The sequence below is a fragment of the Anomaloglossus baeobatrachus genome, chromosome 5 (assembly GCF_048569485.1).
Source record: "Anomaloglossus baeobatrachus isolate aAnoBae1 chromosome 5, aAnoBae1.hap1, whole genome shotgun sequence".
Taxonomy (NCBI): domain Eukaryota; kingdom Metazoa; phylum Chordata; class Amphibia; order Anura; family Aromobatidae; genus Anomaloglossus; species Anomaloglossus baeobatrachus.
The window spans coordinates 32,146,176-32,163,924 of record NC_134357.1 but is presented as its reverse complement, the minus strand read 5'-3'; the positions used below and the strand labels follow the sequence as shown (position 1 = coordinate 32,163,924).

General features: G+C 39.0%; 1 protein-coding gene across 2 annotated transcripts in view; it reads right to left on the bottom strand.

The window, feature by feature from the left end:
* Positions 1-17,749, bottom strand: part of LCOR (ligand dependent nuclear receptor corepressor) — a 129,595-nt gene that overhangs the window by 12,383 nt on the left and 99,463 nt on the right. The gene's annotated exons all lie outside the window — the stretch shown is intronic.

The window sequence follows — 17,749 nt, the reverse complement described above, 5'->3', positions numbered from 1 at the left end:
GTCAAAACATAGTCTATGACGTTCCCTAAGTCACATGGGGTGTCTGTGCTAAAGGAATCCTCACCGTTGCATGTACAATCACAAAATTTTGTGATTGTACATGCAACGGTGAGGATTCCTTTAGCGGACACGGACACACACATAGCTTTATATTCGATATAATTTTCTCAGGTCTGCAAGCATAAAATTGTTTGAAAAGAGGATATTTTTATATACTTTTGATCACTGACCTCTATAACAACATTTGAAGAAAAAAAAAATCCAGTTTTTTTTTGCACAAACACTGACTCTATAGTGTTACGGAATTCTATTAATTTGTAGATTTCCAAAAGGAATTGCTTCCCTCAAGAATGGTGCTCTAGTGTCTTGCAGTGATATTCCTGGGCTGATGGAAAAATGTAACAGAGTACAATGTGTTATAGTGGAGACTATTTTTCATTAGATGAATCAATAGTCTGAATGCTATGCTACTTGCAAAAATGGCAGCAAGTATGCTTCAGTGCTAGTAGGGGATTCTGTGAAGGAAAGCTTTGAGAATTTAGAGTTTATTCTCAAGACATAACTAAAAGAATCAAGGACGGTCAATATATGGTGATATAAAAGCCTTCTTTGCTTCTTGGGCAGCAAGGAGGATACACAAAGTACCCATGCTTTTTATGTGAATGGGACAGCTGAGATAGGACTCCTCATTGGTGCCAAAAAAGTTGGCCAATGAGACCATCTTTGCAAACTGGACTCAAGAACATAGTTACGAACAGTTTAGTTGACCCCACTAAAGTTCTCCTGTCACCACTCCACATTATGGTTGGACTGAAATCAGTTTGTAAAAGCTCTACTGAAACAAGGTGAGACTTAAGTCCCAAGGAAGGCATTTTTTTTGCGGGTCTGGATATTCGGAAACTTATGAAAGACGTGATCGAAACAAAATTAAAGCTGTAGTGAAATGGGCTTGTGATTCTTTTGAAGAAATTTCTAGGTGACAAAGATCTGAAATTTAAGTCCCTCACGGAGAACATGCTGAAACGTTTCAAAGACTTAGATCGTCTGTCAAAATGGAAGTTACATTTTTTTTTTAACTTTCTCATTTGGACTACTTTCCTGAAAACCTTGGTGCTGTTAGCAAAGAGAAAGATTTCATCAGGATGTCACGGAGATGGAACAAAGGTAGATGGAATGTGAAAATGAATGGGGACGACTGCTGGATGCGTCAGAAAAGATCCGCAGCTTTCCATAAGAGAAAAAAAAAAGAATCAAGCGGAGCTTCGAAAAGAAAAGGAAAAAGGCGCAAGAATCAATATCCAATAAAGTTGCAGAATTAATGTTCTACAAATCATATAGCTCTTTCTCTAATATTGTCTACATTTTTGGCTGCAATAAAGATTTTACTTGCTCATCTTGCTTGTGTGTAATTTCACGTGGGTTTTATGCAAAATCCATACGTGATGGTTAAAACTAGGTGTTTTTTTAAATCAGGGCATAAGGAAAAAAAAAATTTAATTTCAAACAATTTTCATAAACCCAAATTTTGCATACCTGTGTAATCGTGCTAGTTTCCAAAGTAATGAAGAAAAAAGGACTTGTAAAAACACAAGATTTAATAATTCTTAGTTAACAGGTTATTCCAATCTCTAAGACCCTATCTCAATATGTATTATGTGTAATAATACTAGCAAATACGTCCAATTAGTAATGTAGTATAGTTCTGATATAACCATGTCTCTTACCTCACCTGCAGGGTATTGCAGCTTATGTATCCATGGTTACATCCGCTCATGACTGTTAGTGGCTAGTGTTCGAAACCATGGATATCTAAGGCTACTTTCACACTTGCGTTGGACGGGATCCGTAGCATTGCGTTGTGTGACGCATGCAACGGATGCGTTGCATATAGTGGCACAACGGATGCAACGGATCGTACAAAATAACGCAATCCATTATAGGTTTTTTTTCCCTTGACTTTACACATCTGGGCATGTGCAGTTGAGTAAAGACGGATGTGTTAAGGGAATCCGTCAAATGACGGATTCTAACGGAATCCGACACCATAGGCGTCCATTATAAAAACAACGGACGCCAACGGATTCCTGCAGGTTGCGTTTTTTGGACACTCCGCCAAACGCAGAAAACCGCTACATGCAATGTTCCATCCGTTGCTATCCGTAGCTAATAGAAGTCTATGAGGAATAAAACGGTTTCCTGCAACGGTTATCGTAATTCCTCAAGGCTGCGGATAGCAACGGAAGCCGTCCAACGCAAGTGTGAAAGTAGCCTAAGCCGCAATGCCCTGCACATGAGGTAAGAGACATTGCTATATCAGGAGAACTATACTAAATTTCTAATTAGAGGTATTTATTATTACACATATTACATATTAGGGCACGCTCACACGAGCGTTGAAATCGGATAAGTGCAATGCAAGAAAATCTCACATTGCACTCTGACCAATGTTAATCAATGAGGGCGAGCAGTTGGTCAGCTTTTCTTGCATCCAGATTCTGGATGCGAGAAAAGTAGCAGCATGCTGCGATTTTTCTGCGAGAGCTGTATCACTCGCACCCATTCAAGTGAATGGGTGCGAGAGAAACACTGGACTGCACTTGGGATGTCATTCCAGTGCAGTGCGATATACGCACAGGCTGACAATGGAGGAGATGGGGAAGGGGGGGGGATTAACCCCTCCCTCTCCTCCGCAGCACCCGCAGCTGTGCCAGAGGTTGCGGATTTATTTTCTTTTTTAAGAAAAAGTGATTTCCCAGTGCGCACAGGGCCTTATACAAGTCTGGCCTGTAATGCACAAAAAGAGGATTTTTGCATAGAAAACCACTTATAATTGAGGGAAGTCCTCCTACCTTTTAAGCATTATTCAATATAATGCCAAGAAGAATGATGGAGCACGCGAAAAATGTTTTGAAGTTCATCTTTACAATTAGAATAGAGTATTGGCTCAAAGCACTACCAATTGAAGTTCCCAGTTGCTGCCCCATGTTGTGCTCGGCTTTTCAACACTGTACCGTGTGCGACAATGTCTTTTTGACTCAAGTATGCCCTAATGCACAAGGCTTGTGTAATGAACTTTGGCTTTAAAAAAAAGGTCACAAATCAGTGTGTCACTTTACAGACGTCGCACTTTTAACAGAATATGTAAGTTTGAAAAAAATTGGCCATATAACTATGAAAGTTACACTTTCAAGAGCCATATTTTACTTTTATGCGGATTCAGCAGAATAAAGGGCTTGTTTCTTGGAAGATGAGTGGTTTTAAATAATGCCACTCACTAACCAGAATGTACTGGGGAAAGAAAAATTTCTAAAGGGCGGTGAAATTGTGGAAAATGAAATTTGCAATTCTGTCATGATTTTTAGTGTATTTTCAATGGTTCAAAGTACAGTGAAATCAAATTTTTTCCATTTAAGTGGGGAAAAAAAAAAAATATATATAAATCTGGTTTGTGTCACCATCTTACCAGATTTGTAACTTTTCAGTTGATAGAGCTTTGGAAAGGCTTTTTTGTGTGCAGTGAGTGGACGGTTTTATTTATACCACTTTGGAGCGTGGACACTTTCAGCTATTTGGGTATGGTAACTTTAGGTGCAACTTTGCATCCTATAACGTGATAGTACTCATTTATATAGCGGAATAGTAATGAGAATTGCTTTTGTTTACACCTATTCTGTTAACCCTTCAATTGTCCTCTATATTAGCCGGTGTCAGGTTTAATATTTGATTGTCCTTTTAACTGACAAAAAAGTGTGAAACATCTGAAAATATGTCTTATATTCTAGGTTCTTCAAAGTCGCCACCTTTTGCTTTGATTACTGCTTCGCACACTCTTGGCATTCTCTTGAGCTTCAAGAGGTAGTCACCGGAAATGGTCTTCACTTCACACGTGTGCCCTGTCAGGTTTAATAAGTGGGATTTCTTGCTTTATAAAATGGGGTTGGGACCATCAGTTGTGTTGTGCAGAAGCCTGGTGGATACACAGCTGATAGTCCTACTGAATAGACTGTTAGAATTTGTATTATGGCAAAAAAAAAAAAGCCAAGTTAAGAAAATGAGTGGCCATCAGTTTAAGAAATGAAGGTCAGTCAGTCCGAAAAATTGGGAAAAGTTTGAACGTGTTCCAAGTGCAGTGGCAAAAATCATCAAACTCTACAAAGAAACTGGCTCACATGAGGACTAGCCCAGGAAAGGAAGACCAAGAGTCACCTCTGCTGTGGAGGATAAGTTTATCCGAGTCACCAGCCTCAGAAATCGCAGGTTAACAGCAGCTCAGATTAGAGACCAGGTCAATGCCACACAGAGTTCTAGCAGCAGACACATCTCTAGAACAACTGTTAAGAGGAGACTTTGTGCAGCAGGCCTTCATGGTAAAATAGCTGCTAGGAAACCACTGCTAAGGACAGGCAACAAGCAGAAGAGACTTGTTTGGGCTAAAGAACACAAGGAATGGACATTAGACCAGTGGAAATCTGTGCTTTGGTCTGAGGAGTCCAAATTTGAGATCTTTGGATCCAAACAGCGTGTATTTGTGCGACGCAGAAAAGGTGAACGGATGGACTCTACATGCCTGGTTATCACCGTGAAGCATGGAGGAGGTGTGATGGTGTGGGGGTGCTTTGCTGGTGACACTGTTGGTGATTTATTCAAAATTGAAGGCATACAGAACCAGCATGGCTACCACAGCATCTTGCAGCAGCATGCTATTCCATCCGGTTTGCGTTTAGTTGGACCATCATTTATTTTTCAACAGGACAATGATGCCAAACACCCCTCCAGGCTGTGTAAGGGCTATTTGACTAAGAAAGAGAGTGCTGGGGTGCTATGCCAGATGATCTGGCCTCCACAGTCACCAGACCTAAACCCAATCAAGATGGTTTGGGGTGAGCTGGACCGCAGAGTGAAGGCAAAAGGGCCAACAAGTGCTAAGAAACTCTGGGAACTCCTTCAAGACTGTTGGAAAACCATTTCCGGTGACTACCTCTTGAAGCTCATCAAGAGAATGCCAAGAGTGTGCAAAGCAGTAATGAAAGCAAAAAGGTGGCTACTTTGAAGAACCTAGAACATAAGACATATTTTCAGTTGTTTCACACTTTTTTGTTAAGTATTTCATTCCACATGTGTTAATTCATTGTTTTGAAAATAAAGAAAACTCTTTGAATGAGAAGGTGTGTACAAACCTTTGGTCTGTACTGTACATGTAGGTGATTGCGGAGGTGAAGAGATAGCGAAAGGTTAAGATCTAATCTTTCTTATTGTTTTTGCCAATTTTTAACCCTTCAGCCACTGATTTCTGGCAGTCAAACATACAAGTACTAAAATAGTGTCAAAAGTCATTGCAAGGAAATGGCTTTATTATGGACTAAATTTCAGCTTTACCTGTAGAATAAATCTAAAGCAGATAGTCTACCACTGGGCGAATTCACTAAGATATCATTGTTTATTTTCTGTGCTGTAAAAAGAGGTGGAATGTAGCGTTACATTTTTCTTCCTTTTAAAAGTAAAAGCTTTGATGGCTTCTAGCTCGTCTGACACTCTCCCCACATGGTTCTAAAAGCTTTGCACATTTACAATCAATCAATGCTGCGCTCTTATGTTTGCTCAATGTGGTATACTCTATAGTTATAAATATATGGTCAGGTCATGACAAGAAGAAACAGCGTATATGAGGAAAGAACGATATGTAGTTCAATTCGATCATTAGGTAAAGAAATTCAGGAGAACAATCAAAAGATATGTTCACATTGGGGAAATGCTCTGCGCGGAGCATTCTGCTGGGGTGGGAGGTGGGGTGGATTACATTGGCTGCCTCAGAAAATTGTACTCGGGCGAGTCCACTTACATTTCCGTTCATGGCATTCAAGCAAATAAAAGTCCAAAAGGAAGAAACCTTCGGGCTTCTGTGTTGTTGAAGTTTTCACTGCAGGCTGCAGAATTAGTTAACTAAGAAAATGCCAGTGGTCTAGCAGCAGAGTTTGTAACTATTGAGGTGTCTGCACACGTTAAGTATTTGGTGCAGAAATTTTTAACCATTTTTGCATCCCTCGATAGGAAAAACGCAGTGGCAAAAACACGTGTTTAGTGTAATTTTTCCCACTCATTCGTATGAGTGAAATCTGCAGCAAAACTGCTGAAAGGCTATGTGCCCACGGGCGCTCGTACCTGCGGATGTATCCGCAGGTACGAGCGCATGTTTCCCGCAGCTATTTTAAGCTGCGGGATTCCAGCGGTATAGCTGCGGTAAACCTGCAGACTTTCATGCGAATTACCTGCGGACGTACCGGCCTCTATCTCCATAGTGGAGGGCCGGGATTTCCGCAGGAATTATTGACATGCAGTTACGTGCGGCTGCGGGACATCCGCACCATGTTCCACAGCCGCAGTTTTCCGCAGCGTGGACACAGACACTCCCCCATGTCCCATAGGATAACATGGGGAGTGTCTGTACATGCTAAAACCTGCGAATTTATCTGGAAAATCCAGAAAAATCCGCAGGTTATCCGCTGCAAAATCCGCAGAAACAAGCTCCCGTGGGCACATAGCCAAAGAATTGACATTCTGCAGATTTAAGTCTGCAAGGAGAAAATAAGAAATGTGTGCATGAGACCTCAGGATTCTTGATTACTTTGCTGGCATGAGGAAATTGTGACAAATCTGCACAGGGAAAAAAAACCAAGACAAATCTGCAACGTGTGCACAGGCCCTTAATGGTCTTATTAAACTACTCTCACCTGATATATGACGTTGTCAAAGTTGAATGTGCAAAGGAACAAAGAACCCATAAAACCCACACTGTGCAATATTTTTAGTGAAACAAAACTATAAAAATTCTTTTTAGCCCAATTTTTAGCACTTACATAAAGTACACTTTTAGGACTTTGCGGCTTGTGTCACACTTGGAAAAAGGGACACCACTATTTGATAAATGATTGTTCCTGCAACCAAATATTAACCTTGGAAAACTCCATCTGGTTTTCAAACATTGTGCCTGGAACCTGCACTAAGCTTTACAGTGAGCATAACTTTCTCATGTCAACTTTCACCATGTGTGAATTATGGAGCTCCCTGCAATTTTGTTGTTTGCATAACTAACTTTTGGCATGTGTCAAAATGTCCCATACAAACATAAGAAGCCCGCGGGTTAGGAGTTTGTTCACAATGCAAATTTTTATACAAGTATGAACAGTGTCTGCCCCCCCCCCCCCCCACCCACCCCACATTAATATTGTCATCGGCCACACCACTGCTCCTCTTTCTGACGCTGCACATTAATCTTGCCTCTTCGCTATGAGTCAGGAACTCTGGCTCCTTTCAGGCCTCGGCATTTACTGTGTGTAATGAAGTCGCGATGCATGTCTTGACGTCAAGACCTTACAACATGCACTGACCTCAGACATGGATGCAGCTGGACATCCTGGCCTATAGTGAAGAGTGTGGAGATGTGTGCGATGGCAAAATGAGAAGGACCAGATGATGGGCAGCCAGAGAGGTAAGCGATTAGATAGTTAGGAGTGTGAAGAAACCAAAAACCTGAGTCGTACGCAAGTTGGGGCACTGTCTGCACCAGTCCAATAAGACCCCCCATCTCTCGAGTCCGGATGCACACAGCTATTAGTTGAGAGGTTCTTGGAAATTCCCATCCATTTGCATGGAAATTCCAACCAAATCTCCACTGACAACAGTGCATAGGGAAGCCCGCCTCTTGAGCCAGAAGAAGTTGCATGGATTGAACCCACATATTCTATACAATATATGGCACATGATTGGAATGTCTGCAGTGGGTCTCAAAAATATACTTCAGTACTCGGAAATTTGTTTTTATTTTATTTCACTTTTGCTTGACATTCCAGTTAAGGGTTACATTGACGAGGATCTGATTGATGGGCCCAGAAATGCTTGTTGGCAATTTCACTTTTATCAAGTTCAACAACAGTGCACAGATATTTTGTGTGCAGTTTGTCAAACCCCAATGATTAATCACCTAACCAGCAGAATTTTTTTTTTTTCGGGGAAGGGGGGGGGGGGAATACCTGTATATTAAGAGACTACTCATCACGCCCCTCACTAGCAGGGGTCTGGATGGAGGGATGGTTCAGCACGCTTTCTACATTTCCATTCCAAGTCTGTATGTCTGACAAACGAGTACAGCGTTTAGTAGTCAGTCGGTCCCATAGACGTTAAGTAGTGATGGTCAAACATGCTTGCTGTTATTATAGTCAAAGTTAGGAACAAGGGGTCCCTGGTCTCCAACTTATGGAAGACCCCAGTACAGGGTCGGAAGTATCAGAAACTTCTTACCTCAAGAACGACCCTGTTAATGCCGTAAAAAATACAAAAAAACACCACACCTTTAAGAAGAAATTTTACAATTGCTTTGGAAACCTTGAAATGAGCCAGTTGTCTGAAATAAACACTAAAATCACAATCTTAAAAATACATCAAGAACAGGAAATTTCATTTTTTTTTTCACAACAAATTTATTAGAAGAATAGTGGTTTTGAAAAGTCTAGCATCCAGTGAGAACTACCATACACAACATTACAGCTGGGAATGTATTATTTTTTCGTAATTTTTAAAATGACATGGTCAAATAATACAATGGAACCATTAAAATTTTTTTTTCTTTTTGTTACACATGCACGACGACAGAATCAGCGCTTTCAACATACAATGCCAAAATAAAAAAAAATAATGAACCACATGGATTTTTTTTAAAGTTTAAAAGTACTTATCACATACATTAAAGACATCTTATTTAGTCCAGTCAAAATTAGAACTGCATAAAAAAAAATAATTATGTAGTGCAATCAAACAAAAAAAAAAAATGAAATAAAGTAATCGTGATCATAAGTGCTCTACTACATAAGACATTGATCATAGCAAGAACGGAAAGAAAAAAAAAAGTTAAAATCACAGTACAAAAAAAAAATAAATCTGTAAATAAATATAAACTACAGTACAAGAGAAATATTAAATTATACAATTCTGTCAAACTGTAAACAGCATATTGAAATGAGGTCAATAAGTGTGTAGGAGGGGGTTCCTGTTTAAACACAGGTTATCCAATTAGAATAAATTAAATATTTTTTAGAAAAAGTAATCACTTGGAAAAGAAGTTGTTTCTTAGCAATTGTGGAGTATGAGGCCTTCTTTTTAAATGGGAAATTGGAGGAAAAACCATCTGTGGTTTTCCTTGTCAAATTAATACATTTTTTTTAGATTAGGTTTAACTCAATTTAAATGGCTTCTCTTTTTGCATCATCCAAAATAAATGAGACAAATATTTTACGATTTTTTTTTTTTATTATGCTTACAGCTTCTTCAGATATACTGTCTTTTTATTTAAAAAACAAAAACAATAAAAAACAGGAACCCCCGTGCTATCTGTTCAGTAGTAACTGAATATACAGAATGCCACTATACGTGTCTGAGGCACTGTGTGCTGAGGAGTTAATATGCAGCTTTCATAAACCGTTTGGCTGAGTTATACCTGGATACCTGAAGTGAGGTTTTTTTATTTTTTAATTTTTTTTATTTTATTTTTTTAACTTGACATTCATCAAGGATGTGCTATAAGCACAAAAAAAGGAAACAAATGAAAACAAAAATTAAAATACAAAATCACTGCTAAATTTAAAGTAGAGTACAAGTACCTGAATCAAGTGAGTAGTGAGTAGAGTGTCCCTGAGGGTTTTAAGCAGTGTGTACATATGTTGAATTCCTAAGTTTAACATTTTAGCCTGAAAGCAACAGCGGAAAATAAAAGCAATCCCAGTAATCCCATCAAGCTGAGGCTACAATTTATGCAAAAAACCCCAAAACATTAAGTCTATTTTGTACAAGGTTTGTCCCCCCCCACTTTTCTTTTTTACTTCCTAGCAGCAGTAAACTGCTGTACAAATACTTCCCATCTGTAATTTTAACACATGGGAGTTAGATAAACATTTATTTCCTGAAAAAAGAAAAAAAAAAAAAAATCAGTTTACAATCAAATGCATTCATGGGCTAGAAATACTTCTGCAACGGCATTTCTGTATGCTGGTAGAATAATTACAATAGTCTACTCATTACATGAAAAACAAAATAAAAAAAAAATCAAAGTGCGGGAATTTCAACATTTCATGTGCATTAAATATCAAATATTTTTTTTCCACAAAAAAAAAAAAAATAATAAAAAAAAATCCAAAAGTGGAAATTAAGAATTTTAACCGCACGTTAATGCGTATAGTACTGGATTTATCAAGAGATATTCACTGTAATTTGTCATAAAAGGGCTGTGCCTCTAAGGCTATAATCAATATATTTCAGCCGTGAACTTTAATCGTTTCTAATTACATAAACTTAATGCTTGCAGCTAAAATATGTTTTTGGCCGTTGTCGGGCTCAGGAGGTATAGGACGACTGTGCGCAGTCAGTATGGATGCTGAGCCTTCCATCTTACAATGACCCCATTTAAAGAGGGGTGGGAACAAAAAAAAAAAAAAAGCCACAACATACTGCGTGGTTTAGGTTTCTTTGTAGTAGCCCGCCACAGGACGGAGCAGGCTCCCGCCCCGCCACAGGACGGAGCAGGCTCCCGCCCCGCCACAGGACGGAGCAGGCTCCCGCACTCTCCTATACAGCTAGTATGGCGAAATAGAGGCAGAAAGAACACACTTCTGGCTTTCTAGTAAATAGGGGGCCTATGGGCACGTTACAGTATACATATGTTACAGTATACATATATCATACGCTAAAAGCCAACACAAAGTGCACCTAGGCTAACTTAACTTGTTTAGGCCAAGTTCACATATGGCATAGATGAGGTGGGTCCACTTCAAAAAAACCTCAGAGGAAAAAGCCAGTTTTAGGCCTTGTGCGCACTAGAAAATGGAATTTCCTTAAGAAAATTCCACAGGCTATCAAAGATTTCCACACTTGCAGAAAAAAAACCGCATCAAATCCACACCGAAATCCGCATGCGGTTTGTTGCGTTTTGGTGCGGTTTTTCCGCAGGTTGTTCCCTTTGGGATTTCACAAACATTAGTGAAATCCCGCAGCTACCTGCGGAAAAGAAGTGACATGCAATTGTTTTTGCTGCTGGAATCCCGCAGCAAAACCTGCAGCAGTCAAAATCAGCCTAGTGCGCACAGGATTTCCCCCCCCCCCCCCACTGGATTTGCTGGTGAATCACTGCAGAAAGGTTAAGAACATTTTCTGCAGCGAAACATGCAACAAATACGCGGGAAAATCCAGCTAGTGCGCACAGGGCCTTAAAAGCACAAGTTGCATAATAAAATTCCACGTGATTTGTAGCAGATTTTTATAATGGATCCCCCCTAGGTAATGCACAAAAAAGTGTGGGGGAAACGTTTGTTAAAATCAGTGATACAAAGCAGTTTGCAAATATTGCTACTCGTACCCACTGACCATACAAAATTGCTACAATTGAGGGAAAATATAAAATACAATAATGTTGAGTGTCTGTATAAATAGGACAATCCGCACGAAGGAGTTCATTAGGCCATTCTATTCAATTGCACCACAAAGTTTTGGGGCATATTTATAAAAGTAATTACGCCAATCTATTCTGTTAGACGTTCAGTTATTACAGTTCAGGATTGGACTGTATTATTACTCAACTGGGTGAAAGGATTGCTTATTACCTACAATTACCCTCAAGTATCTGCTTTTACAGTAAAAATGGCAAAATTATGCCTGTTTAAAAAAAAAAAAAAAAATTAAGTGAACTAACTATTCAAGCTACGTTAAAGGAATAGCCTCAAAAACCCTGAATATTTTACACGTGGGTATAGGTAATATTAGCAGAATGTAATGTTAACAGTATTCCAAAGTATTGGGAAATTAGCATAAAATATGTTTATGAAAGGATCTAGACAATTACATATAACAGTGATAATCTCAGTGATGGCTCCAGTGAAGAACATATATAGATATATAAAAATTAGAGCTGAAATAGAAAAAAAAAGTGCTTCTAAAGCGCCTCTCTCTAAACTCAGCAGGAACTGACAAGTGCTTTCTAAAATAATCTAAAAATACAAAAAGAATTAAAAAAAAAAAAAAAAAAAGTAAAAATTTAGCATTTACCAAACTTGTGTTAGTAAAACACCAGACAAGATTGCAGTGTTATTTTTTTTTTCCTGTGCACATGATACATATTCATACAACTGCTAAATTGTTTTACCCCTCACCCGCTTTCCTCCCCCCCAATGAGTATGAATAGATTATAAACACTTTACATAAGCATAGCGCAACAAGCTGCAATCTAGTAGTATAAAGACATTATTTGGCAAATACACCTGTAAGCACATCTAGCATTGGTCCACTGACAGAATCTGTTGCAAGAAATAAAGGGGGGGAATAAATTAAAAAAAAAAAAAAAGAAAAAAAAAATTAAAAAAAAAATTCCTACCGGCTAAATAACCAATAATCCGTAATCAAGAGGATGAACTGATGCGTTAATACTTACATGCTAGACAATTCAGTGACACAGCAATACATTCCCTCGCCTGCATATGGCTCTGTCGTAAAAACGGCTTTATTGAAAATTGCACTGCTCTCCTTTAGCAAGAGATTTAAATATTTTTTTTTTTAATTTTTATTTTTTAAACAACTCCATTAACTTGTTCACTCGAACTAAACCTAAGCTACGAGTTTAAAAATAAAGTTAACTTTGAGGTATGGAATTTATCTGTACATAAAAATAATTCAATTTAGTGATCTTCAAAATAATAAAAAAAAAAAATAAAAGTGACAATACGGAACCAAGATATTTACAGCAGGTTGTTTACCGGTAAAATATGGTCTACCGACCACGATGACCATCAATGAGAGAAAAAAACAAAACAAAAACACCCTACAAAAGGCATAGTAGGTAGTGATAAACAAGCACTACCGTGCTCCGTACTCGTAACTAGTGATGAGTGAGCATTACCATGCTCAGGTGCTCGGTAGTTCTAGTGATGAGCGAGCACTACCATGCTCAGGTGTTCGGTAGTTCTAGTGATGAGTGAGTACTACCATGCTCAGGTTCTCGGTAGTTCTAGTGATGAGTGAGCACTAACATACTTGGTACTCTTAACGAGCGACAGCGAGCACTACAATGCTTGGGACTAGTAAGTTACTCATAGAGTTTCATTATATTCGGTACTCGAGTTGCGCCCATGCGAGCATCCAACTGCTTGTTATAAGTACAGAGCATGGTAATGCCCGCTCATCACTAGTTACGAGTACCGAGCACGGTAGTGCCCGCTCATCACTAGTTACGAGCACCCGAGCATGGTTGTGCCCGCTCATCACCAATTACGAGCACTGAGCAGCCGAGCATGGTAGTGCCCGCTCATCACTAGTTACGAGCACTGAGCACCCGAGCATGGTAGTGCCCGCTCATCATTAGTTACCAGTACTGAACACCCGAGCATGGTAGTGCCCGCTCATCACTAGTTACAAGTACAGATCCCTAATAGTAGGCATTGCAAAAGTATATACTTACAGTTCACAGATAAGATGGCAAACCTGATGTGGAATTAGTCATACTGACTTGGACTATGCAGAACGAGACATATCAAAAGCAGAGTATGAACAACTATGTACTCAAGAGGTATTTTGTGTTCCAATATGGTGGTTGTTGTACAGTAAGCCAGACTCGTGAATCACTTAAAACGAAGGTCAAAAGGTAGATTTTGTTGTAGTGAAAAAAAAACAAAAAAAAAACCGATATAATCAGAGCGGGTCTATTATGGCTCAGAACAATAATTTAAAAACCCTTTCCACTGTTGCAGTTACATTGCATATTTCAGTCACACCGATTTACAATCAGTGTTAAAACTAGAAGGATTAATTTCTTTTAGAGGGTGGGGGGGGCTACTAAGAGAAGAACTACTTTGTAATTCAATATAACATGACAGAGCAAGTCGACAGAACCTGCACAACCGATATTGAAAAGATAACGATGTTAGGAAAAAGATTTGTATACAGGACATCTAACATCAGAGCGTTATAGGGGTGGGGGGGGGGGGTAACATGCACGTTGACACAGGAATGTTAAAATTATATTAAGTGTTATAAACAAGGTGCACCTGAATATTAAGACTGAAACTTTACAAAATCTACAAGATAAAATAGAAATCTTTTGAACTAAAATCAGCAGCTTTTTCTTTTAAAAGGGTTATGAAATATTAAAGGGACCATTAAAACTCATGTTAAAGAGAATAGGGGAGTTTAATAATTTGCATAAAGCATCTGCAACAAAAAGTAACCCATATATTACCATTAGGTTTAGGACTCCTTAATGGAAGAGCCATGTGGCATCAAAATGCCCACTGTGCGACATCAATGGTTCATTACTTATAGGATAACCATGTGGTACGAGGATATTACCAGAGACATCCATTACTGCTCACAGTCAATTACTGTGTTCCAAAAAGTTTGATCAAACAAAAAGGCTCAATCCCAGCAGGAAATATATAGGATTTATTTTTACTTTGCAGCCACTTTAAGCCCTGGAAACCCCCTTTATACGTTGCCTCACAAAACAGTAAAAGCCATTTTGTATAGCAAATTAAACTAGTGCTAAAAAAAAAAAGTTTAAATATAGGTGTCTTGCAAAAATCAGAAGAAAAAGTGCCCTGTGAATAAACTCTTGGATTCTCAGACACTTCTCCTGCAAAGTAGGGTTACCTGAAAGTTTAGTTTCAGATCCAAGTGGAATGCTTATAATCTGACAAAATGCAATACAATCTTCAGGTCAAAGGTTAGTCAAGTGATGTTAAGAAGGTTTAACGTGTTTGGTATACATGTTAAAAAGAAAAAAAAAAAAGACCCAAACGAGATACATAAATAAATATATATCCTAAACTCCAATTACCACACATGTATCATTTGTACATTTGAAAAGGTAGGCACACAATTTCACCAGGGCTCGATTGTCAGAGCTAAGTTTGTAGTTGGCAGTAATGTAAGCAAAGTTAAGACTACCTGAGGTTAAACTATTGTCATGAAGGTCCAATTAAACGCGCAAGAGATCAAAGCATAGGACAGAACCTCATAATGTGATAAAATGTGCTAAACCGTTTAGGTGAGCAGCAGCAGTTATATTTTAAGCTTCGTTGAGGACATTTGAAAAATGTAAATTTAAGCAATAAGGTTATATCCATGGAAAGGCTATGGCTGGAGTCTGACTTCTGGGACTCCAAACCGGAGGGAGGAAGAAGGAAAGACAAAAAGGGGGGGAAAAAAAAGAAAAGAAAAAAAAAAAAAGGGGGGGGCTACATTGCTGGTTTTAGTGCTGCCCCCCCCCCCCCTTACAGTTTGTGAACCATTGGGTTTCTGTATCCCTGAACAGCCAATGGGCTTGGTTACTGCTAAGCGTGAAAAGTACAGATATATACCATATCACATCAGATGTGGGGGATGGAGGTGGTGGGAATGGAGAAGAAAAAGGGCAAATCAAACATGGACACACACACATATATATATATATATATATATATATATATATATATATAAGATAAAGTATTTTGCCATTTTTAATCTCTGAATTTACTTTAGGGTACACATTCGTACATCAGATTCCAGTTTTTGCATCAGCCAAAAACCTCCGCAAGTCAGTCTGTTCTCCTCCTGTGCCAACGGTTTTGGGGGTGGGGGGAAACAGAAGCAGTAAATGGAGAAAAATTTATTTTTCCACAATTTACATTTAAAGAGGTTGTCCACTACTTTTAAAATGATGGTCTATCCTTAGACCTTGGCTGATCAGACACTGATGACTAATCCTGACACCCAGAACCCCCAGGTGGTATTGGTCCCGGCGGCAGCAGAAAATGCTCAGGTCTAGAGCTGCTCAGTGTTCTGATAGTGACCGCGGCCGAGTACTGCACATCCAGCTCCTATTGATCTGAATAGGAGGCGGATGTGCAGTACCAGGCTGCGGCCACTATCAGAAAATGGAGCAGTTGCGGACCTGAGCATTTCCTACTGCTGGGATCAAGAACAGTTGATCAGCGAGGGTAAGGGGTGTCGGATCCCGGCCGATCAGACATTCATGACCTATCGCCTAAGGATAGGTCATCAATGTTAAAGTAGTGGTCAACCCCGTTAAAAGATCAAAAAGTGTTAGAAATTTGGTGACTTAAAATGGCCAAGTCTGATGAGAATAGAATAGGACAGTTTAACAGGACACACATCTTTATTGTTTTTAAATAAAAAGGTGGGGGGACGACAAAATGGATGTGTGAATGGTTTCATTACATTATGGGTCAGTGTACTGTCCTTTTTTTTTTACAACCAGACATCATAAATAGAGCTGGGTAGTGAGAGGTGGGCAACATCCAAGTGCACAGAGTTTAATTGGCATATAAATGTACTTTTTTGATTGAAGCTTCTATACGAATGTTTGACAATCCCTACAAGCCCCAATTCAGAAATGATTCACTGTAAAGACTGGATCAGTGTCAGTGGACTGCATCAGGCTCTAAATCACCATCCTAATCCAGATTAAGTACTTTTTTTTTTCCCCTATACAAGTCAGTCAATACCCGCTTAGGACCCAATTACGTGAGCCTAGACAGATCACTGTAAATAACGGGGTGGCTGTCTTGTCAGTAAAGACCCCCTTTAAATTAATAGCATCAGCATCTGGCAAAAAAGTGAGCCTACCCTTTAATGTACAATGTAAGGACGTATCCTTGTTAACATAGCAGTCATTACGTGGCAACCTGAGCTGCCTATTTTTTTTTTTGTAAAGTATAAACCTATTTTACATTTACCACTGCATACAAATATAAAGCATAGCAACTGAAGAAAAAAAAAAATAAGTAGTGTTATTATCAGCGTTTACAATTGGTGCAAGTCTTTACAGAGCAGGTTCGGTGCAAAAACAAGCTCAAGAGTGGAGTGTCTAAAAATGTATGGAGAGCAGAGAGGAAATAAAGAGTACAAAAGTACAAAACTGTGTGGTTCATGGAGGAGTGCTTATAAAGAACGGTTACCTGAAGAGACTGTAAATGCTGCAGCTCAAGATCATCTACACCAGACAATGATTGACTCAGCTTACACAATGACTATTATACAGTAAAAATCAATCCTAGCAAACATGCTAGACCCAAAGGAGTGCCCATCATTCCTGAAATCTGAGGAATAATAATGAGGTTGTACTGTTATGAAACGATATGCACCAGATAAATATCACAGTAGTTAAAGTGTTTGTGTGTGTGACCCCTGAAACCTACAATGTAGAAACCACACAGTTTAGTAGCTATAAATCAAGTAGAAATGTACATATCTGGATATTTTCTAAAAATGAGGACTGTGTGCGAACCAACGTCTCCAGAAAGAGAGCTAGTCTCCGGATAAGGCTACTTCTTTTACAGTCAACAGAAAAAAACCCTACCATCACTTAGCCGCACAGGTTTAGTGTTGATCCGGGTATAATAATTTGAAGGTAGTGTGTACAAGATCCTCCCTGTAAGTAAAATGGCATGTAAGCCAAGTTTGGGGGGTTGGAGGGGGGGGGGAAGCAGTGTTGTGGAAAAATTAACAGTGTACTCTATCTAAACCTACAGAAGAAAGTCCATCTTCAGTTGCAATGAAATGTTTTCAATGGTCAGTTGCTGGAGTGTTATGAGGATATATGTGTACTAACACATACAGAAATTTCATTTCACAAGGAAAAAAAAACAAAAACAAAAAAAAACTAAATTTTTCTTTTTTCAAAAAAAACCCACACGCACCCCTGTTCAGATGCCTCCATGCT